Source organism: Arachis duranensis, chromosome 4 (genome assembly GCF_000817695.3).
Source record: "Arachis duranensis cultivar V14167 chromosome 4, aradu.V14167.gnm2.J7QH, whole genome shotgun sequence".
Taxonomy (NCBI): domain Eukaryota; kingdom Viridiplantae; phylum Streptophyta; class Magnoliopsida; order Fabales; family Fabaceae; genus Arachis; species Arachis duranensis.
Window position 1 is genome coordinate 39,933,249 of NC_029775.3, and position 24,303 is coordinate 39,957,551.

Consider the following 24,303-nt stretch of genomic DNA (forward strand, 5'->3'; position numbering starts at 1 on the left):
TGAGCAAAAATAGTCATGCTGGCCTTCCAATACTTATATTCTCTTGCTAGATTCTTCTTTAATTAACCTTGTTTATTTATGATCATGATGCTTAATTACTTTGACTCACAAATTTTAAGATGGTAATTATGATGTAGAAGCAAAATGTTACAATTCAAATCAAACTATGCTTATCAAAGAGAAATAACATACATACATAAAACAAAAAATAGAAGACAATTATGCAATAGAAAGTATTGGAAACAAATAAAAGGAAAAGAAACTTAACCACTTTGTAGTTCATCTTTTGCTGTTGTCATTTCCCTCATATTCCTTCCCTCCAACACCAAACTTAGAATGATTGCTTGTCCTCAAGCAACAAGTGAAAACAGTGGTGATGGAATTGTGATGAATCATGAATGTCTTAAAACAATGATGTAAGTAATATATGTGTTTAAGTAAGCAAAATTAAAGATAGCAATAAAGGCCAAAGAAACAAAGATAATGAGATTGTATTAATAAGTGGGTTGTGCATGGTACATGATGAATCCATTTTTGATGATAAATTTTGGATTGATTTGAGAGAATTTCATCATACAAACCCACATTTATTCATCCAAATAGCATACTTTTGTGTTTTCTCTCTAAATTGTGCCTAATTGTAAAAACATTCTATTTTGTGCTTATTTTAATCACTTTTATCCCACTTTTATCCCATTCGATGCCTTGATGGTTTCGATGAGTGATTTCAGGTATAATAGGTAGGAATGGCTTGATAAGAGTGGAAGAAAAGCATGCAAGAGGGAGGAACATGAAGAAAACAAAGGAGAAGCACACATTGGAGTGTGCGTACGCACAACCTTCTATGCGTATGCACAAGAAGCAAAATAGCATGTGTGCGTACGAACAACAATCTGTGTGCACACACAAGTGAAAGATCAGCAAGTGTGCGTATGCACACGTCTGTGTATACGTATAAGTCCCAGCAGGTGACCTCAATAATGCAAATCGCTAGGTGTGATTTTTGGGCCTCTAGAACCCAGTTTTGGGACTTTCTGAGGCTGATGAGTGCTATATCAAAGGGCCATCATTCCATGTGAAAAAGGGGGAGCAATTAGGGTTAGGTTAGCATCATGTAGGTCATTTTCTAGAGAGAGAAGCTCCCCCTTTGATGAGGGAAAAATGATTCCACACAAACTCGCTGGCAAGTGTACCGGGTCGCATCAAGTTGTAATAACTCAGGGGAGTGAGGTCGATCCCATAGTGATTGATGGATTGAGCAACTTTAGTATGGTGATGAATTTAGTTAAGCAAATATTTGATGGTTTGAGTCAAATTCGACTAAGAAAAGTGAAATTGCAAGGAAAATAGAGTGCAGAAAGTAAATTGGCAGAATCTTAAATTGCTGAAGGAGTAAACTCCAGAAACTTAAAGTGCAAGAAATTAAAAGAGCTGAAAATTAAATTGCAAGGTAAATAATTGAAACTTAAAGTGCAAGAAATTTAAATTGCTGAATCTAAATTGCACTGAAACTTAAATTGTATGAAGAATAAAGGGATTTGGGTACTGTGACTCAAAATAGAATTGGAAGATATAAATTGCAGTAAACTAGAGAACTCTCAGATGAAGAGGTTCAGAAAATAGATCAATTAAGTACGAAAACAGAAATGGAAAAGTGCAGAAGAATCAAAATGAAATAAAAATGTAAATCAATTGCAGAATCTTCACCGAAAAATGAACGATTGCAGAAGAATAACAAAAATAGAAAGAAAATTTAGTTCTCAATTTGCTCTCTAAACAAAACAGAAAATAAGAAATTGTAGAAATAGAAGAAAAACTAAGATCAGATCTCCAATTCTTAGAACTATCAAACGGACAAGTAAAAGCGAACCCCAGGATGAAGGAATTCAGAAGAATTCTTCAATCCCAAGTCTAAGATCTAGAAACAGAAAAATAAAAGTTGCAGAAGAGAGAAAACAAAATAGAAAACAAAACTCAGGTCCGATCTCAATTCTAAAATTTTCAAATGAAAAACTAAAAGAGAGCTCCCTAATGAAATCAAATTCCTATCTATTTATACACTTTCCAATTCTGGCTTTTTGTCCTTGGAGTGGGCTTTTAGGCCTTTTATGAAGTGGATCAGAAAGGCACTTTGTTGCAGCTTTCAGGGGAATGTTGCGTTCTCTAAGTGAGCGCAACGTTCATTCACCAACTCATCCGCGTTCCCTATGCGTCTGCGTCCTTTTGCGTTTTTGCTCATCGACGCGTACGCATCACTTACGCGTGCGTATCTTCAATAGTGTTCTCTTATTGAGCGCTACGTTTGCTTAATGAACACTACCCACGCGCGCGCGTCATTTACGTGTGCGCGTGGGTAGCGAAATCTCAATTCAGGCTTCAGCACCAGCCACGTGTGCGCGTGTTTTGTCTCAGGTGCTCCTTCGACGCGTGCACGTCAGGCACGCGTGTGGGTCGTTTGCAAACTTTGCTTCCAATTTTGAATCTTGCGTGAAAACGCTGAGTAAATGAACGTAGTGCTCTCTTTGAAAACAAGCGCCATACACTTTCACGCGTACGCATCATGCACGCGTACGCGTGGGTCTTCGAAAACTACCCCTGACGCCTGGGCATCCTGTACACAGGCACGTCGCTTATTGAGCGTGGCGTTCTTTCTTTGAATGCAACGATATGCTGCAGTGCTCATTATAATCACTTAATTCTTGCATAAATCTCATGATTTTGTATAAAATAAATGATGTTTTATTGAATCACAATAATCATGAAATTTCACTCCAACCACTTACTTATTGTACAAGAAAGTGCATAAAACCTAATGAAACAAATGAAAAATGCTTGTGAAACTAGCATAAGATGACTTGTCATCACAACACCAAACTTAAATCTTGCTTGTCCCCAAGCAAGCACTAAAACATGAGAAGAAATAAAAGAAAATAGAAAACCATATATGTCCTTATTTAGCAGATGATTCAATTTGGTTCATGGGGTTTTAGGCCGACAGAATGCAGCTCAATTATTATCAGCTTCCAAATGTGAAATGTCTCTTTGAGGATTTACTAGAGTTGCTGTTATAATGCCTTGTTCTTTTATTGATCCCTATTAGATTTTTCCTTCTTTCTTTAGCTTAAAGACTTATTTCATAATGGTATCTCAGTGTCAAGTGTTGCAGCAGCCTTTTGGCTCAATTTTTCTCCACACCTCTTCACTACAGACACTTGGCTCACAATTCTTCTTAGGAACATTGATGCCCAATACCTTTTTGGGTTACTAAATGCTTTGTAACTAGGTTGCTCTTGATAATGGACTTTCGGTTGGTAATCCTGGATTAGTTAATCCAAGTTGCCAAGTTTTAAAAGACTCCTTAGAACCTAATTGTCCAAGCAGATCCTAGTACAAAAAACACCACAGGCATATGTCCTAAGGTCCAAGCTATTGGTGTCTATCCTTATTATTTGTTTCTTTCATTTTTGCTGCCAATTCTTGGCTTTTTCTTTTCTTTATCCTTCTTACTTTTCCTCTTTTTCTAGGGATACTTATTAATTGAAGGCTTTACAACAGCAACTAAGTTAATACTACAGGAGACATTCTATCCTACAGCTTTTATTATTGAGCTCATCATCAAATCAAGCAATTACCACCACTGAACCTTATCATTATTCCTACCATATTGGACAATTACTTTTTGTCTCAACATTTTCTCTTATTTATGCAGGGGGAACAAGACAGATATTTAAGTAGGATGAAAAATGAGGGGAAACAAGACAGATATTTAAGTAGGATGAAAAATGAGGCAGACACTTTGGCTAGATCACTTAATTGGACAATAGGAAAGAAAAATAGAAAACAAAATTCAAAACTTATTCAAAACATAGACATGCAAAACATAAAATCATAAAAGCTGCATAACTCGGAAGGCAAATCATTTTTCCGATATGCATCTTCCTTATTTAAAAAGATTATGAAAGAACTCCACCACCTCTACTTTTTGTGCTCCTTTCCCTTGCTGGATTCTCCATTCTTCTTTGGCTCATGCTTCATTTTTTTGTTTATTTCTTGAGGCTCTTCAACTTCAGTAGGGCACCTTCGATCCTAGGATTAGTCTATCTGATCCCAGAGTCTAGCATCCTTCAGCCTTTGTTCCATTCTTTCCACATTTCTCTTAACTCTTTTATTTTGGTGGTTGACCAATTCAGGATACTCAACGAATGGTTTGATCTCTCTATCGATTATTGGTATACCACAAACTATATATTTCAGCTTTGCCTGTGTCTCTACATCATATTCTATCATGTCCAGATACCTATGCTCTCTAATTGTGTAGTATATGTGCTTCTATTGATAAAGATTCTGGAGATATTTCTCTTGCTTGGTTTGTTGTTGGGACAATTGTTCAAATGATTCTTGGAAATGTGCAGCTTGTTCCCTTTGTTGATCCAAAATTCTGGATTAGAATTCTCTCTGCTGATCCATTATCTTGCATTGGAAGTTTTCTTGTAGTTCTATCATCTTTAGCTGCCAATTCTCCTGATGGTCTCTATCCCTCAAATATTGATCTTGTTGTTGTTCCTGTGCCCTCATATATTGCCGAGACATTTCTTCAATTGCACTCTGAATTTGGCTTAAACCCATAAAGCTAGGGGCTTGTCCTTCTTCCAATTGTGGTTCAGAGGCTTGTCCTTCTTCTAATGTTGGCCTCCTTCTTCTTCTTTGAGGCCTTCTCTCATGTTGAATGTTAGTGTCAATGGCACCTTCCATCATTTTTTTAGTGATTCCTCTGCCTCCCTTTACCTGATCTGTATCTGCGTCCTCAAAGAGTACCCCTGCTCTATTACATAGCCTCAAAATAGTACTTGGGTGACCAAGTCTACTTGATTTACCGCTATCCTCAGCCATCTCTTGAATGCTGTCTGCTATGAGCTGTGGAATATTGATTTCTCCTCCTTTGAGTATGCAGTATGTCAGAATTGCTCTCTTTATTGTGACCTCTGATGTATTTCTAGTGGGGAGTATGGATCTTCTTACTATCTCATACCAACCTTTGGCCTCAGGTATAAGATCAATCCTTTTCAGGTAGCTTGGTTCCACATTTGAATCCATTTCCCAGTCTTTGCCTTCCAAGCATAAACCATTTAGCAGCTCACCAGGATCATTTTCACCCTTCATTCTTTCATCAAAGCTGGGTTCTCCAAAGGGTATCACTCTTATTTGCAAGACCCTCATGATGGATGATGGGCTGAAATCTGCATCAACCTCTGATGAGCGGATAATTTATACGCTTTTTGGCATTGTTTTTAGGTAGTTTTTAGTAGGATCTAGCTACTTTTAGGGATGTTTTTATTAGTTTTTATACTAAATTCACATTTCTGGACTTTACTATGAGTTTGTGTGTTTTTTCTGTGATTTCAGGTATTTTCTGGCTGAAATTGAGGGACCTGAACAAAACTTTGATAAAAGGCTGACAAAGGACTGCTGATGTTGTTGGATTTTGACCTCCCTGCACTCGAAATGGATTTTATGGAGCTACAAAACTCCAAATGGCGCGGTCTTAAAAGCGTTGGAAAGTAGACATCCAAAGCTTTCCAGCAATATATAATAGTCCATACTTTATTCGAGATTAGACGATGCAAACTGGCGTTCAACACCAGTTCCATGCTGCATTCTGGAGTCAAATGCCAGAAACACGTCACAAACCAGAGTTAAACGCCAAAAACACATTACAACTTGGCATTTAACTCCAAAAGAAGTCTCTGCATGTGTAAAGCTCAAGCTCAGCCCAAGCACATACCAAGTGGGCCCCAGAAGTGGATTTCTGCATCAATCACTTATCTCTGTAACCTAGTACCTAGTTTTAGTATAAATAGGACATTTCACTATTGTATTAGACATCTTGGGATTATTGGATTACCTTATGATCCTTTGATCACGTTTTGGGGGTTGGCCATTCGGCCATGCCTGGACCACTATCACATATGTATTTTCAACGGTGGAGTTTCTACACACCATAGATTAAGGGTGTGGAGCTCTGCTGTATCTCGAGTTTTAATGCAAAGTACTACTATTTTCTATTCAATTCAGCTTATTTTTATTCTAAGATATTCATTGCACTTCAACCTGATGAATATGATGATCTGTGACACTCATCATCATCCACCCTTATGATCGCGTGACTGACAACCACTTCCGTTCTATCTTAGAACGAGTGAATATCTCTTGGATTCCTTAACCAGAATCTTCGTGGTATAAGCTAGAATTGTTGGCAGTATTCATGAGAATCTGAAAAGTCTAAACCTTGTCTATGGTATTCCGAGTAGGATTCAGGGATTGAATGACTGTGACGAGCTTCAAACTCGCGATTGTTGGGCATGATGACAAACGCAAAAGAATTAATGGATTCTATTCTGACATGATCGAGAACCGACAGATGATTAGTCGTGCTGTGACAGAGCATTTGGACCATTTTCACTGAGAGGATGGGATGTAGCCATTGACAACGGTGACGCCCTACATACTGCTTGCCATAGAAAGGAATATGAAGAATTGGACGAAAGTAGTAGGAAAGCAGAGATTCAACAAGAACAAGCATCTCTATGCACTTATCTGAAATTTTCACTATTGAATTACATAAGTATTTCTATCTTTATTTTATGCTTTTTTTATTATTATTTTCGAAAACTATTATAATCATTTGAATCTGCCTGACTGAGATTTACAAGATGACCATAGCTTGCTTCATACCAACAATCTCCGTGGGATCGACCCTTACTCACGTAAGGTTTATTACTTGGATGACCCAGTGCACTTGTTGGTTAGTTGTGCGAAGTTGTGAAGTTATGTTTGGACCATGGTATCATGCACCAAGTTTTTGGCGCCATTACCAGGGAGAGAACGAACAACAATTTCACATCTAAATCGCAATTTCACCTATCAACCCCCTAACATAGCTCTTGTAGGGAGGGTTGGTTTTGCTTGACCTTACAGCATTTGCATAAAACTCCCGTATCATGGTTGTACTTATGTCTGTAAGAGGCTCACATAGGAGTTCCCATCTTCTCTGTTCGATTATCCTTCTTATGATGGGGTATTCTCCTTCTTTCAATCTGAAACCGATTTCTGGGATGACTTTCTTTGCTTCCATCGACCTATGATATTGTGACTCATTAAATTGAGACTTAAATCTCTTGGAATCATAGGTTGGTGGTTCAGCTTCAACCGGTTGCTTTCCCTTCTTTCTTCTGGAATTTGATGAAGCCATTTGAATGGGAAAGGGGAAAGGAAAATGATATCTTAGTTAGAGCACGGTTTAGGATAAAAGGAGGGGGAAGTAGGTACCGTGTGATGTTCTCAGTTGGAAGAAGAGAATTGTAAATTGTATGGAAGAGTTATATGAATAAGACAAAGATGTGCAAGCTCAGGAAGTGTCATTAGCCAATTTATAGCAATAGCCAATTTATAGCAAGGATATGGCTTGTTGAAGTAAGCTAAAGACAATGGTGGTTCGGTCACTTTCAAATGAAGGGTGAGGTTTGATAAAGAATTGATGAAGGTGTTTTTGAGAGAGTGGGAATGAACGGTGTGCATGTAGAAATGGATGAAGACAAAGATCACCTCTTCATTGGACAAAAGGCTCGGTCTCCAAGGTACTGATTCTTGCAGATTTGTGCTTCCCAACCATGCACATGTGACCTACTTTTTCTCCTTGGGACAACCTTATATGGCCTGGAGTTGTCCTTTCTTCAATCTTCTCTTTTCCTTGCTTATCCACCTAAATTAATATAACAAAAATTTAGTTCAAAGAGGTGGCCGTTTGAATTAGAAATTTCAACTTAATAACTAGCCATAGGAAATTGAAAATTTAAGCCGTGTGTTCCTTATACATGAATAGCTAACCGTGTCACAGAGACTTGAACAAAATATTGGTGAACACTAAACTTGTTTTATACCAAGTGATTCATATGAAACCCATTTAATTCTCTGCGATGGTTAGTATATTCATTATTAGGGACATTTTATTTTCTACTTTAGCAAAATAAATTCACAAGAATGATGCAAGATATGGTTTATCTGTTCATGAACTTGCCTTGTTTTTTGAAAGAGCGACTTTCTTTAGCACATAGCATATGTAGAACACCAAACTTAATGTTTGGCTATATACTCCAGTAAAATGAATTGAGTATATATCCTAAGCTGGGTATATGATCATCATGCTTGAAAAGCCATTTTAGAGTGCCTTTAGGCACACCAAACATAGGAGTCAGACATATGATTCGATTATTCAGCCATCTAATTTGCCCATGAGAGTTTAGATTCATGCTAGAAAAAGTATTAATTATTGAAATTAAAATAGCAGCAAGAAGATTAAATCATGAGCTGCCTCCCATGGATCGTTCTTTTACTGTTACGAGCTTGACATTGGTTCCTTGTTAGGGTGGTTGATGATTATGGTGCCTCAGCTTGTCCCCTATCACTGTGAGCCTTCTTCTTGTGTGTTGATGATCAATCTCCGTATGCTCCAGTGTGAGTATCTTATTGACAATGTAGTAATCATCAGTTTGTGGATCTGTCTCTAACTGCTGGTAGATCAATCTTACTTTGTTCCCCTTTGAGAATCCTTCAATTGGTATTCTTTTATTTCTCCACCCTTTTGGAACCTTCTTCTTGCTGCTCTTTTTTCTTCGGTGGCTCTTCTTTCTTGGTGGCATGTTTTATGTCAGGGACTTTCTCCCTATTAATCAAATCTTTAATCTCTTCCTACCTTCTCTTCTCAGCCTTCACATGTTCTTTACCCTCTTTTTCTTTTCCATTGTCTATCTTTTGCTTCAAAGGTGAGCTGATGAGTGCTTCCTTGGCTTTTTTCTTCCAGTTCAAGTCTTTCTTTTCAACTCTCATGCAGCTGTTCTCTTCAACAGTATACTGCATTTCTTTAAAGACACTCAGGATGATCTTCTCATCATGTGCTCTTAAAGTCATTTCCCCCTTTTCTACATCAATGATGGCCTTTGCTGTGGCTAGGAAAGGCCTTCCTAGTATGATAGAATCACCTCCCTCTTCATCCAAATCTAAAATCACTAAGTCTGTTGGGAAATTTAACTTTCCCACCTTAGCTAAGAGATTCTCAACCACTCCCTTAGGGATCACCATTGATCTATTAGCTAGTTGCAAGGTCATCCTTAGAGGTTTCACTTTTTCGATAGACAACTTTCTCATCATATATAAGGGCATCAAATTGATACTTGATCCTAAATCACATAATGCCTTATCAATAGATAAATTGCCAATGGTACTAGGCAGAAAGAAACTCCCAGGATCATTAAGCTTTGGTGGGAGTCCTTTCTGCACTACACTCTTGGGTTAAGAACACTGTTTTCCTTTCATTCCAGCTTCTCTTTTTGTTGATGAGCTCTTTGAGGAATTTAGCATACAGAGGCATCTATTCCAATGCTTCAGCAACTGGGATGTTGATCTCCAGCTTCTTAAAGACTTCTAAAAACTTGGGGAATTGTTGATCCTTTAGCTCCTTTTGCAATTTTTGAGGGTATGGTATAGGAGGAATGTAAGGCTTCACTTCTTTCCTCTGTTATTGTGAATGTTCCTCAACAACTTGCTTCCCCTTCCTTGAGGCTTGTGGTTCTTCATCATTCTCCTTGAGCTTTTCCTGGTTCTTTTCTTCAATTGCCACTTTCTTCTTACTGTCAATCTTGTCATCTTCCACTATTCTTCCACTCCTAAGCTGGATTGCTTTGCACTCTTCTTTGGGATTTGGAATGGCGTCATTTGGAAAGGTATTGGTCGGTCTCTCTGGCTGTTTGGGCAATTGACCTATTTGTTTTTCCAGGTTCCTCAGTGAAGCTTCGTAGTTTTTGTTAGCTAGTTCTTGATGTTTCATCATCTTTTCCATTATCATCTCCAGATTGGAAATCCTTTGGGATTTTTGGGGTGGTTGTGGTTGAGTGTGGGATGAGGATGGTTGGTAGAAATTGGTTTAGTTAGTTGATGGGTTGTGGGGTGGATAGAAGTTAGAATTGGGGTAGTTATTTTGTGGTTTTCTATATGGATTTTGGTTAGTTTGCTGATGGTTCTGGTGGTTTGTGCAGGAGTTGCTTGAGTTTGAATTCCTTTTCCATGAATTCTGGTTCTGATTGCCTCCCCACCTCAAATTAGGGTGGTTCCTCCAAGAAGGGTTGTAAGTGTCACCATGGAATTTATTCTAGCCAGCACCGTGGTTGTGCATATAGTTAACTTACTCTTGCTACTACTCTTCATAGATTTCTTCATTCTGCCCCATCTAGCTGGTGATTGATTTGTGGTGTTCACTGCTGCAATTTGAAGACCATCAATCCTCTTGGCCATCATCTCCATCTGCTGCTGGATTTGTTTGTGCATCATTGTGTTTTGTGCCAAAATGGTATCCACACCTTCCAGCTCCAACACACCATTCCTTCGAGCTGGTTGGCGTTGCCTTTGATGATTATAGAAGTATTGGTTGTTGGTTACAGTGTCTATCAGATTTTGGGCTTCCTCAACTATCTTCATGAGTTGCACGGAGCCTCTTGCTGAATAGTCAAGGGCCTCTTAAGCTCTCAGTGTCAATCCTTCATAGAAGTTTCGAAGTCTATCCCATTCACTGAACATTTCTGGTGGACACTTCTTGATTAAGGCTTTGTATCTTTCCCAGGCATCATACAGTGACTCTCCATCCAATTGGGTGAATGTTTGAACCTCTGTCTTTAGTATGATGATCCTTTGGGGTGGATAAAACTTGGCTAGGAATTTGCTCACTAGATCTTCCCAATTGTTGATGCTCTCCAAGGGGAAACTCTCTAGCCATTCAGAAGCCTTATCTCTCAGGAAAATTGGAAATAGCAGCAGCTTGTATATGTCTGGATGCACACCATTTGTTTTGACAATTTCACATATCCTTAGAAAGATGGATAAGGGCTGGTTTGGATCTTCAAGTGGATCTCCTCCATAGGAATAGTTGTTCTGCACTAGAGTGATGAGTTAAGGCTTCAACTCAAAGTTATTTGCATGAACATTGGGAGTGAGTATGCTACTCCCATAGTGCCTTGGATTGGGGAAGGTGTAAGAAGCTAGAACTCTCCTCTGAGGTGCGCCACTGTTGTTGGCCACCTCTTCGGGTGGATTAGGGGATTTCCCTCCATCTCTTCATTTTCCTCTTCTGAATCTTCTTCTCCAATAACTCCCTTCCCTCTTGCTTCTCTTCTCAATCTCAACAATGTCCTCTCTGGCTCAAAATTAAAAGAGGTGGGTTCACCTCTTCTTCCCCTTGGCATAAAACACAAACAAAACCAGAAACCGAAGACAATTCACTCCACTACTAGAGCGGGGTTAAGGTTAGTTTAAACAAAAACAAAGAAAAATGGTAAATCTAGATTATTATCCTACTTAATCATTATCAATCTAAATCAATCCTCGGCAATGGCGCCAAAAACTTGATGAGGGAAAAACGATTTCACACAAATGCACCGGCAAGTGTACTAGGTCGCATCAAGTAGTAATAACTCACGGGAGTGAGGTCAATCCCACAGGGATTGATGGATTGAGCAACTTTAGTATGGTTTGAGTGAAATTCGACTAACAGAAGTGAAATTGCAAGGAAAATAGAATGCAGAAAGTAAATTGGCAGAATCTTAAATTACAGGAACTTAAAGTGTAAGAAATTAAAAGAGCAGAAACTTAAATTGCAAAAAAGGTAAATAACTAAAACTTAAAGTGCAGGAAACTTAAATTTCTGAATCTAAATTGCAAGGAAACTTAAATTGTATGACAAATAAAGGGATTTGTGTACTGTGAATCAAAATAGAACTGGAAGATATAAATTGCAGTAAACTAGAGAACTCTCAGATGAGGAGGTTCAAAAAATAGATCAATTCAGTACCAAAACAAAAATGGAAAAGTACAGAAGAATCAATACAAAATGAAAGGGTAAATCAATTGCAGAATCTTCACAGAGAAACGAACAATTGCAGAAGAATAACAAAAATAGAAAGAAAATTTAGTTCTCAATTTGCTCTCTAAACAAAACAGAAAATAAGAAATTGCAGAAATAGAAGAAATCCTAAGATCAAATCTCCAATTCTTAGAACTATCAAACGGACAAGTAAAAGCGAACCCCAGGATGAAGGAATTCAGAAGAATTCTTCAATCCCAAGTCCAAGATCCAGAAACAGAAAAAGAAAATTTGCAGAAGGGAGAAAACAAAATCGAAAACAAAACTCATATCCGATCTCAATTCTAAAATTTTCAAATGAAAAACTAAAAGAGAGCTCTCTAATAAAATCAAATTCCTATCTATTTATACACATTCCAATTCTGGCTTTTTGTCCTTGGAGTGGGCTTTTTGGCCTTTTATGAAGTGGATCAGAATGGCACTTTGTTGTAGCTTTCAGGGGAACGTTGCGTTCTCTAAGTGAGCGCAGCGTTCATTCACCCTCCCGTGCGCGTTCCCTGCGCGTCCGCGTCCTTTTCGGTTGTTGCTCATCGGCGCGTACGCGTCACTTACACGTGCACGTCTTCGATAGCGTTCTCTTATTGAGCACTACGTTTGCTTAATGAACGCTACCCACATGTGCGCGTCATGTACGCGTGCGTGTGCGTAGCGAAATCTCAATTCAGGCTTCAGTGCCAGCCACGCGTGGGCGTGTTTTGTCTTAGGTTCTCCATCGACGCGTGCACGTCACGCACGCGGGCGCGTCGTTTGTAAACTTTACCTCCAATTTTGAATCTTGCCCAAAAACGCTGAGTAAATGAACATAGCGCTCTCTTTGAAAATGAGCGCCATACACTTACATGCGTACGCGTCATGCACATGCACACGTGGCTATTCGAAAACTGCCCTTGATGCGTGGGCATCTTGTACGCATGCACGTTGCTTACTGAGCGTGGCGTTCTTTCTTTGAACACAACGCTATTCTGTAGTGCTGCTCTTTCCGTTCATTTTCTCACATAAAATCAACCAAACAAGCAATCAAAGTCTCACCAAAATCATAAGAATTTGCATCATTCATTCTAATCACTTAATTCTTGCATAAATCTCATGATTTTGTATAAAATAAATTATTTTTGATTGAATCACAATAATCATGAAATTCCACTCCAACCACTTACTTATTGTACAAGAAAGTGCATAAAACCTAATGAAACAAATGAAAAACGCTTGTGAAACTAGTATAAGATGACTTGTTATCACCATTCTCTCTAGAACCTAGGTGATAAGAAAAAAAATAAATGGATAGATAAGGGGTTTTTTTCCTACTAAACCTCTAAGAAACCTGTTCTTAGCAACCTAGGTCATTGGAAGGGGCTCCCTACTAGACCTTCAATGAACCTTTCCTTGACAACCTAAATCAGAGGGATGAAAATTGAATCACTCAATTTTTTCCATGCAACAAGCGAAGCAAATCACTCACCTCACTTAATCACACAATAAAAACGTGCTTAAAGGCAACTAAAATTTATTCATCAAAAGTTATGTAAATTGTCTCACCAAAGGTGTTTAAATAGGCACCTAACAACTAACTAAAAGATAAAATAATTAATTTAAATCAGATTTGATCTTATTAGATTAGATCAGATTTGATTTAAATTTTAAAATCCTAAAGATGTGATAACTAATTTAAATCAGATTTGATCTTATTAGATTAGATCAGATTTGATTTAAATTTAAAATCCCTAAAAATACTATTAAGCAAATCAGAAGTAGTTCAAATCTTCCAACAAACTCTAACAACAAAACAAACTAACATAAATGCCTAAAAATTCGAAAATTAATAATAAATTATGCCTTCCATCGAATTTGAAAAGCATTATTGGGCTTCTTGCTGTCCTGACTTAGCCCAATGGTCCTTATGAGTTGTCGCCCTTTCAGCACCACTGTTTTTGAGACGGACTCTTGGTCTTCTTGATGTCCAACACTGGCATGGTACAATTCTTCTAGTATTCAGATCCTTGAATATGACAAGATTACCATTCTGTCCCTTAGCTCTAAGATGACGAAAATGCCCTCCTGACCACGTATCACTAGGTTTTCAGCTTAATTTCTTTGTAATTTCTCTTTTTAATTCTTGTTTTCATCTAGTTTATTCTACCTTTCTTTGTTCTATTGCATTAATTTTCTCATGTTATCTTGTTAATTTCTCATTTTTGTTACTTTTTATGTTTATGAGCACTCTTGTTATTTTGACTTCCATTTAATGCAACTTATGTTTTATGTTCATTTATTGTTTAATTGAGGTGTTGCTCTTACTTTCCTTGTTTTGTAGTTATAGATTTTGTTAATTCTTGTTATTTTACCATGCTTTCCTTTTATGCCTACCAAGTGTTTGATAAAGTGCTTGGTTGAATTTTTACCTAGTTTTTCACACTCTTGGTTGAGAAATTGTGTGATTGGGTGAACTTGAGTGGTGGATGTCCATTCTACATTGTGTGAGGATTGTTAATTGATTTGGTTTCCACTAACTCTAAGCCTTTCATTAATAGAGTTGGCTAGGACTTGTGGATTGAGATCAATTATGCCATTTTGACTAATCCTCGATGTTAGGATTTACTAATTGGGATTAATTCCACATAATTACCATATTTGTGGTCCACAACTAGGATAGGAATCCTTAATTCTCCAATACTTGCCAAGAGCACTTTTTAGTATTTGAATTTTGATAAACCCCATTTTTAGGGTTTATCTTGTGCTTACTTTAGGGGATCTTATCACCTTTTACCCACATATATTCAATAAAATGGTATGGTTTCATGATTATGTCCTAATTCGTGCTTAAGTGTGAAAACATGCTTTTTAGACCTTTAATGTGTCAATATTAATTTGCCTTTGATTCCACTAGATGCATTGATATGTTTGTTAGTGAATTCAGGATGCAAAGGCTAGGAATGGATCAAAGGGATGAAGAGGAAAAGCATGCAAGTGGAGAACTCATGAAGAAACAAGGATTTGGGATGCTGAGATCAACACGCACACGCAGCAGACGCGCATGCATGGATTGTGGAGTCGCATGGCGACACATACGCGTACATGACGTGTACGCGTGGATAGTAAAGTGTCAAGCGACGCGTATGCATGACCCATGCGTACGCATTGGTGTTCGCACGTGACCCACTTAAAGTGAATTCGCTGGGAGCAATTTCTGGGCTTCCCAGGCCTAGATCTAACTCAATTATGAGGCTATTAAAGGTAGAATTCAAGGGGGTAATTGACATCACTTCATACTTTAGTCATAGTTTAGTTTTAGAAGTAGTTAAAGTTAGTTTCTAGAGAGAGAAGCTCTCTTTTCTCTCTAGAATTAGGATTAGGTTAGGATTAGGAATTCTTAGATCTAGGTTTAATTCATGCTTTGATTTACTTCTCCTTTTATCAATTCTTGTTCCTCTACCTTTGCTTTCTTAGATTAGTGATTTACTTCTTGTAATTCTTCACTTTTATATTGATGCACTCTTCCTCCTTCTATTTTCCTCTAATACAATTTGAGGTAATTCATGTAGATCTTACTTTATTTGATTGTCGTTGTTAATTCTTTGCAATTAGTAGTTGTTAGATTTTATTCTTGTTGTCAATTTACTATGCTTTCCTTTTACGCCTTCCAAGTGTTTTATAGAATGCTTGGAAGGATATTAGAGTAGAATTTATGTTCTTGGCTTGGGATGGTAACTTAGGAATTCTTGAGTTACTAATGTCCAAGTGATTGATAATTGATAGCTATTGACTCTAGCTCTCATTAATTGAATAAGTGAATAGCTAGGACTTATGGACTTGGATTGATATAGCTCATTTGACTTTCCTTTGCTAGTTAGAGGATGATTTAATGGGATTGATCCTTGCAAGATAGAGATCCTTGACCACCAAATCTTGCCAAGACCTTTCTATCATTCGATTTCCATTGCCATTTACTTTTTCTTGTTTCTTATCCAAACCCCCAAAATATGTACCTCATAACCAATAACAAGAACACTACCCTGCAATTCCTTTGAGAGACGACCCGAGGTTTGAATAATTCGGTTTATTAGTTTAATTAGGACTTTGTACTTGTGACAACCAAATTTTTTCATGAAAGGATTATTTGTTGGTTTAGAAACTATACTTGCAATGATAATCTATTTGTGAAATTCTATACCACAAAAATTCAATCATCAAAATGGCGCCGTTACCGGGGAATTGCAATGGTGTTATGTTATTGGTTATTGTATATATGTGAATATTGTGCATAGCTTGATTTTTTGATTGCTTGTTAGTTTTTGCTAGTTTTAGGAATTTGTTTCATTATTTCTTATTAGCTTTTGTTTCTTATTTTCTCTTTTCATTTTGAATTCTCACTATGGCTATGTGTTTGGTTCTAACTATATTGTAGGCGATGGGAGCTACAATGAAGATATGCATCAAGGATGGGATAATCAAAGGTGAGAGGAGCCATATGCATATGATCAATCCCATTGGCAATGACCTCCACCAATCAACTATGAACACGAGCCATTCTATGATGCATACCAATCAACTGGCTATGGTGAGTCTCCTTGTGACTTTCAAGAACCACCACCATATGCCTGTGAGCCATATCCTCAACATAGCCCTCAACCATACTCACAAGCCCTCTACCACCAAACACCTCCAATTGTCCTTAATCCTTACCCACCATACCAACCACATTTTGAGCCATATGAGCCACACATAAAACCACCCGAACTCCAATGCAATTTCTTCTAAGAACCGCCACCTCTACACCCTTACCAAGAAGAACCACCTTCCTATTATGAACCCTTTCTCCAAAATAATAACCCTCCCATCCACCCCAATCTCTAATGGATGAAACCCTTGGTGTCTTTCTTCGAGGGCAAGATGAGATGAAAAGGGATGTGCAACAATGCTTCAGTACTCAAAGCACTCCTATAGTCACATGTGGAAAATCAATTGAAGAGCATAGTATGAAGGAGAGATTGGAAACTCCAGTGGAGAAGGAGGAATGCAACTTTGTGTTAAAACAATTAGAGAAGCCTATGATCATTGAAGAAGAAGAAGAAGGGGTTGAAGACTTAGGAGATGCGAAACCTCCATTGGAACCTAAAGTTGAAGAGAGCCACTCCAAGAAGATTGAATTGGATGTTAAGAAGGAATGTGCACAACCTCCAAAATAATGTTTGAATGAAGACTTGGAGGGAATGAAGAAAGAATTGAGTTCCCTTGGTGATGAAAATCATGGATCCAACCTTCTTGGTGGTGAATCCTTTGAACTTGAAGAACTTTCTCCCGATGAGATAGAGAGCAATATGGAGGTAGATTTATCTCATGCTCCCATTTATGACTTAATTGATGGAGAAGACTTAGATGAAATTGATGAACAAAAGATTGAGAATGAAGAAGTTTGCGAAGAGGTGGAGGTAATCAAGGAAGAACATAAGGGAGTAGAGCTTGCAAGGACATTGGAAATACCTCTCCCCAAGCCACCACCATCCATTCTTTCATTCAAGTGGGTAAATTTCTTATACTTAAGCTTTATGATTCCCCTTGAATACGCTTTGCTTGAGACGAATGGTCAACTTAGACATGTTTGTGGCTTTAAGAGTAAATGGGAGATGGCTAGAGGTTGGTGACATCATTCAAGGTTTGGTGTAAAACTAGATTGCATGAGTCTAGGGTGATGTTTGGTCGCTTCATTGAGAATTCATCTTGTCTACCACCCGAGTGGAATAATGATGATCAATTTGAAGATGGGTGTAGAAACAAGATGTGGGATCCCAACATACATGAGAATTAAATTTGGGAGCCCTTAGCTTGTGTAGAACTCCATCAAGGCTTGGTGTCATCATCTTTGAAGAATAGAGCTTATTGGAGATTCAAGCATTGGTGGATGTTCCAAGATGGTTACAAGCACAAGCCACCTTGAGAGAAGCTCCCCATAAGTCCAACTTAAGGACAATAAATAAAAGTGCTAGGTGGGAGACACCCCACCATGGCAATATATTTCCTTTTTCTCTTTTGTAAATATTGGTAGGAATTAGATTGATTTCATATTTTGTTGAATTTAATAAGTAGTATGGTAAGTTAAATAAGGTTTTATGGTGTTTTGGTAGCTGTTTGGAGGTTTGGAATGCTTGGTTTGGTGCAAGAGATTGAAAAATTTTGAAAAACAGAGCACCATCCACGCGTACGCATATGTGGCACGTACGCGTGAGCCAAGCTTTTCGGCCAATCCACGTGCACGCGCCACATACACGTACGCGTGGATGTAGAAGTTTCGTTCCTCTATACATTAACCCGAGAGTTGTGCCTGCATCGCACAAACATTGTGCCTCCGGCACAAACCAACCTACGCATACGTGTGCCACACGCGTATGCGTCACTTCTCTTTGGCACCACCCGTGCGTATGCGTGGCTCACGCATACGCGTCAAACCCATTTCACCCAACCCACACCTACGCGTACGTCACGCGCACGCGTGGATTGCCTTGCTTCACCCATATTCTTTTCTTCTCTTCTTTCTATTTCTTTTCTTCTTCTTTCTTCTCTTCTATTCTTTCCCATCTTCAACCATCATCTAACACTACCAAACACCATCTATAACCATTTCTTTTAGGTAGTTAATTAGTTAGTTGAATTTTCTTTTAATTTTCTTCTTTTCATTATAAGTGTTGGATTATAAATCTTGTTTACTGTTAATTGCTGCTGATTACCCATGAGATGCTATCCTAGCATCATTATGTTTATAATCATTGTTAGATTCTTTAATTGAGGTTATATATGGGTATTTGGTTTCGATTTCTTCATGCTTGATTTTGTGAACACCAAGTGAATGACATTGCATTCGAGCTTCTAAATCTTTTGAATTGCATGATTTGGCTACCATGTGATTTGAATATTTTCTTTGGTTAGGTAATCTCTTGATGGATGTGGTGCATTTATTTTAATCCATTGTGTTTCTTGATTATATGCATCCATATGTGTTGGCTTGTATGCTTTCATGCTTCTTTATTGCTTGTTTGGTTGTTTCAACCCACGAGTTAAAAGCACATCAAGCCCACTAGAATAAGTGAAGTACATGCTTCTTTTGTGACATAGCTTTTATGCTAGTGTGTGTGCATTCTTTACCGTGCGCAATTTAGGACCCACAAACCTACTGTTCATTAATGTCACAACTAATCCAATCACTCAATTCTAGTGATTTACCTCATTCCAATGATTTACGCTTCCTTGCTTATGTATTTCTCATCTTACGGTGTTATTTTCTATTTTTCATGATTGATGCACCACAAGCAAAAATAGAAGCAGAAAAAGAACACGCAGCAACCGGTCAATCTACCAGCTGAATGTAGCAACTCGGCGAGTCGCCGTACACCCCTTGCTCATCTTTGAGTGCACCGAGGATGGTGCAAACTTTTAAGTGTAGGGAGGTCGTCCAACCAGTCGGTATTTTTGGGTGACAAGTTTCTAATCCAAACACTTTTGCATTTCATTTTTTAGGACCTTTAGGATTTCTTTTGTTGCATACATATGTATATATATAATAAGCTTAGTCAAAATCATGATATTTTCCAAGAAACACATTCTTAATAGGGCATTGACATCCTAATTGATTTGAGTGAAAACTTTTCATAAAACTTGCTTGAATCATATAGATTGTGGAATATGATTTTTGAGCTAAGAACACACAACCTTGGGAGTCTTGAGCCTAATTGCGTGGTTACATCTTATAACAACTTATTTTCCTTCTTGTATGCATTGTTCTCTTCCTGTGATTGTGATCCTTGATTTGTTTGATTCTCTATGTCCATTATTTTGTGTATTCATGTATTTATATGATTGAGGCCATCATTTTATTTAGCTCACTTACCCATTGTTAGCCAATTTTGAGCCTACGATTAACCTACTTTGTTCTTTAATTTAGCACATTACAAGCCTTAAAGCGGAAAACCATAAATGTCCTTATTTGAATTTTTGATTAGCTTAGGATAGTGAGTGTGTGTCATTAAAGTGTGGAAAACTTGGGACATTGGTTGGGTAAAAGGGTGTTTTTGTTTTGTATTTCTGTATTTGGGAGTTGGATACATTCTCATGCGTTAATTAAATGTAAAACCATATGCATTTATACGTTTGTATACACTTTATTGTGAAAAACAAAAGAAAAGAAAAAGAAAATGATAAAGAAAAAATATATATATGTGAATAAAAAGAAAAAAATAGTTGAAAGAAAAGAAAAAAAAAAGAAAAGAAAGAAATAAAAAGGGTACAAAATGCCCTAAAGCAAAGCTCAATAAAGACTAATGCATATGTGTTGTGAAATGAAAAGAAAATGCATGAATATGTGAAAAGTGAAGAATGGGTAGTTAGGTTAGCTTTAAAATTATATAGGTTGTCATAGGTTAGGTGGGAAGCTTATGTTAATCAAAGATTCAAATTCTAGTCCACTTAACCATATACAATCCTACCTTGACCCTAGCCCCATTACAACCTATGAGAAGACCTCATGATGAATGAATGCATGCATTGAATAATTGTTGATTGTTAGATGAAAAACAAATATTGGAAAGCATGAGTAGGGGAGGATTGAGTAAATTGACACTAAACACTTGAGCGACTAGAGTGCAAACACTTCCGGTGAGGGTTCGATGCTCAATTACATATTTTCACATGGAATCATCACTTTTCTTACAAGTTTGTAATATTCTTAATGACTTAACTCAATTGTGGTTTGGCTTGGTTATTAATACCTTTGGCCCTTATGCTTATACATGTATTTTTGGGGATTGATTTAATTTGACCAAGTAGTTGCATTCATATAGATAGTTGCATTTAGATAGGATGCATTTAGTTAGTTGTTACATTGAATAAATGTTGATACCCTTTACTTTCTCTTGATTCTAGCATGAGGACATGCTATGGTTTAAGTGTGGGGAGGTTGATAAACCCCATTTTTAGGGTTTATCTTGTACTTAATTTAGGGGATCTTATCACCTTTTACCCACATTTATTCAATAAAATGGCATTGTTTCATGATTGTCTCCTAATTCATACTTAAGTGTGAAAACATGCTTTTTAGACCTTTAATGTGTCAATATTAATTCACCTTTGATTCCACTAGATGCCTTGATATGTTTGTCAGTGAATTCAGGATGGAAAGGTTAGGAATGGATCAAAGGGATGAAGAGGAAAAGCATGCAAGTGGAGAACTCATGAAGAAACAAGGATTTGGGATGCTGAGATCAACGCGAACATTTTTAGGACTTTCTGAGGCTGATAAGTGCTATATCTAACGGCCATCATTCCATGAGAAAAGGAGAGGAGCAATTAGGGTTAGTTTAGCATCATGTAGGTCATTTTCTAGAGAGAAAAGCTCCCTCTGCTCTCTAGAACCTAGGGTTTTTAGCTTAATTTCTTTGTAATTTCTCTTTTTAATTCTTGTTTTCATCTAGTTTCTTCTACCTTTATTTGTTCTATTGCCTTAATTTTCTCATGCTATCTTGTTAATTTCTCATTTTTGTTACTTTTTATGTTTATGAGCACTCTTATTATTTTGATTTCCATTTAATGCAATTTATGTTTTATGTTCCTTTATTGTTTCATTGAGTTGTTGCTTTTACTTTCCTTGCTTGGTAGTTGTAGATTTTATTAATTCTTGTTATTTTACGATGCTTTCCTCTTATGCCTACCAAGTGTTTGATAAAATACTTGGTTGAATTTTTGCCTAGTTTTTCACACTCTTGGTTGAGAAATTGTGTGATTGGGTGAAGTTGAGTGGTGGATGTCCATTCCACATTGTGTGAGGATTGTTAATTGATTTGGTTTCCACTAACTCTATGCCTTCCATTAATAGAGTTGGCTAGGACTTGTAGATTGAGATCAATTATGCCCTTTTGACTAATCCTCGATGTTAGGATTGACTAATTGGGATTAATTTTACACAATTATGATGTTTGTGGTCCACAGCTAGGATATGAATCCTTAATTCTCCAATTCTTGCCAAGAGCCCTTTTTAGTATTTGAATTTCCATTTTCATTGCTTTTACTTGCTTTCCATTTAATTACTTGCCATTTTAATTCCATGCCTCTTATAACCAAAAACCCCAAAATACCCAATAGCCAATAATAGAATATTTTATTGCAACTCCTAAGGAAGACGACTCGTGATTTAAAAACTCCCGATTATTTTGTATTGATTGTGACATCTTTAGATTAAAATTTGATTGATGGTCGATTGTTGGGTTTGGGACTATACTTGCAACAGAATCTACTTTGTAAAACTCCAAACCTACTTTTGGCCATCTATCAGTATATTGCATGAAAGGTAAGTGGTAACACCAATCTTAGTGTGACAGTTTCATTTTAGAATGATGCAAGTACCCAGTGAAGATTTGGAAATCAAATTGTAACATAGCAATACCAAACTTATACTATGCAGTCACATGCTAAATTATTTGAAAGTAAACTAAGCAAAAAAAGAAAATTGTTACCAACGGTTGGGTTGTCTCCCAAGAAGCGCTCTTTTAATTTCATTAGCTTGACATGTTCACTACAAAAAAAATATGTTTTAACGACAAACTTTTAGTGGCAATAGCATAATGGCTACTAATTCTTTAATTTAACTTATGTTTTTGCCACAATGATATATTTACCATTATTACTATGTGTTATAGTGGCTATTATTACAATTGTGAGAAAATTATCTTTTTTGTTTTTAATTTTAATATTTCTAAATTATTAGTGGCCATTACCACTATTGCCGCTAAACTTTTATTGTCACTTTTTTATCTTTATCTCCTAATTCAAATTGAGAAACAGAAAGAGAGAAAAATTGAAAAAGAAAGAAATATCGCCACTGGGTTGATTCGCGTAATCCCTCCATCACCGATCATTACTGCCATAACCATTGCCTTTGCCAACAGCCGATGTTTATCCTCTTACTCCTTGGACCTCATTTCCGTCCGATCTACGTTAGATCTGCATCGCTGTCATTATTTGTTCGTCTCAGATCTATGTCGCCAAAGTCTTTCAGCCACCGTTGTTGTTCTTTTCGCAACACCACACCTCCGCTGCATGCACCGCCACTGTTCTTGCGCATTGATGCACAAGATTGTCGTCATTGGTAGGTCTTCTCCCTTTGTTTTTTTTATTTTGGTTTGAATATTCAGAAGCTTGTGATTATCTCACTGTGTTATTACTTTTGCTCTGTTTACTTGGATGATCCTAATGAATCTGACTGATCAAGCTGAAATCAATGTATTTTTTCAGTAATAAATCTAATTTGGATTTTGGTTTAAGTGTTTGAAATTCTTTCTTCAGAGTTTCAATAAGATTATGTTTGCATTATTACTTAGAACATAAAAATATTTGAGAGTCTATTTGCAGTGGTGATTGTTGGCAAGGAGTAAGATGCTGATACTGCATTGTCTAATTTTGTTGGTTTTAGAATATCATCATTGCTAGTTTCATTGTCTTTAAATTACTCAACCAACTATCTTAGGAGAAAATATGTTCATGGATTTAAATTATGAACTTCATTCTCAATTAGAAGAAGATTATGAACTGCATTTTCAATTTCCATGTTTCAGTTTGAAGCTAAAACCTGTTTAAGCAAACATGAGTGCATATAACAAAAAAAAAATAATGTCATAATTTTATGATGTGTTATACATTTTTCTCACTCTAACTGTTCTATTTTAATAATGGAATTGGGAAGCATACTCCACCTCCTTGAGGATAAGACCATTCTCATCAATGGAGCCACCGGCTTCCTTGCTAAAAGTACATATGTTATTCTTTCTTTCAATGTATAATTCATTCATATTACTAAATGTATTTATGTATTTGGTTTTGTAACATAAAAACAGTTAAGGTAGAGAAGATACTGGTGGAGAAGATACAAATTTTGCAAAATGAGGTACTATTAATACTTACTTAGTCTGTTACACTTGCTTGCTTTTTCAAATAATACTATTAATTGTTGCAGATCATAGGCAAAGAGTTGTTTAGATTGCTAAAGGAAAACTTAGGTCCAAACTTCATTTCCTTTATAGCACAAAAATTGACACTCGTTCTAGGGGATATTTCTCGCCAAGATTTGGGTTTAGACTCTCATTATATTCTCAAGCAACAAATTTATGACTAAACACAAGCTATTATTAATTTAGCTATAATTACCAACTTTGATGAAAGGTACATAGTACATACATATATATATTCTGATGATTTTTTTTATTTTCTTTTAATATAAAATTAATAAATTAATATTATATTGCAGGTATGATATATCGTTGGGCCTAAATACCTTTTGAGTTAAGCACATCATAAACTTGTCC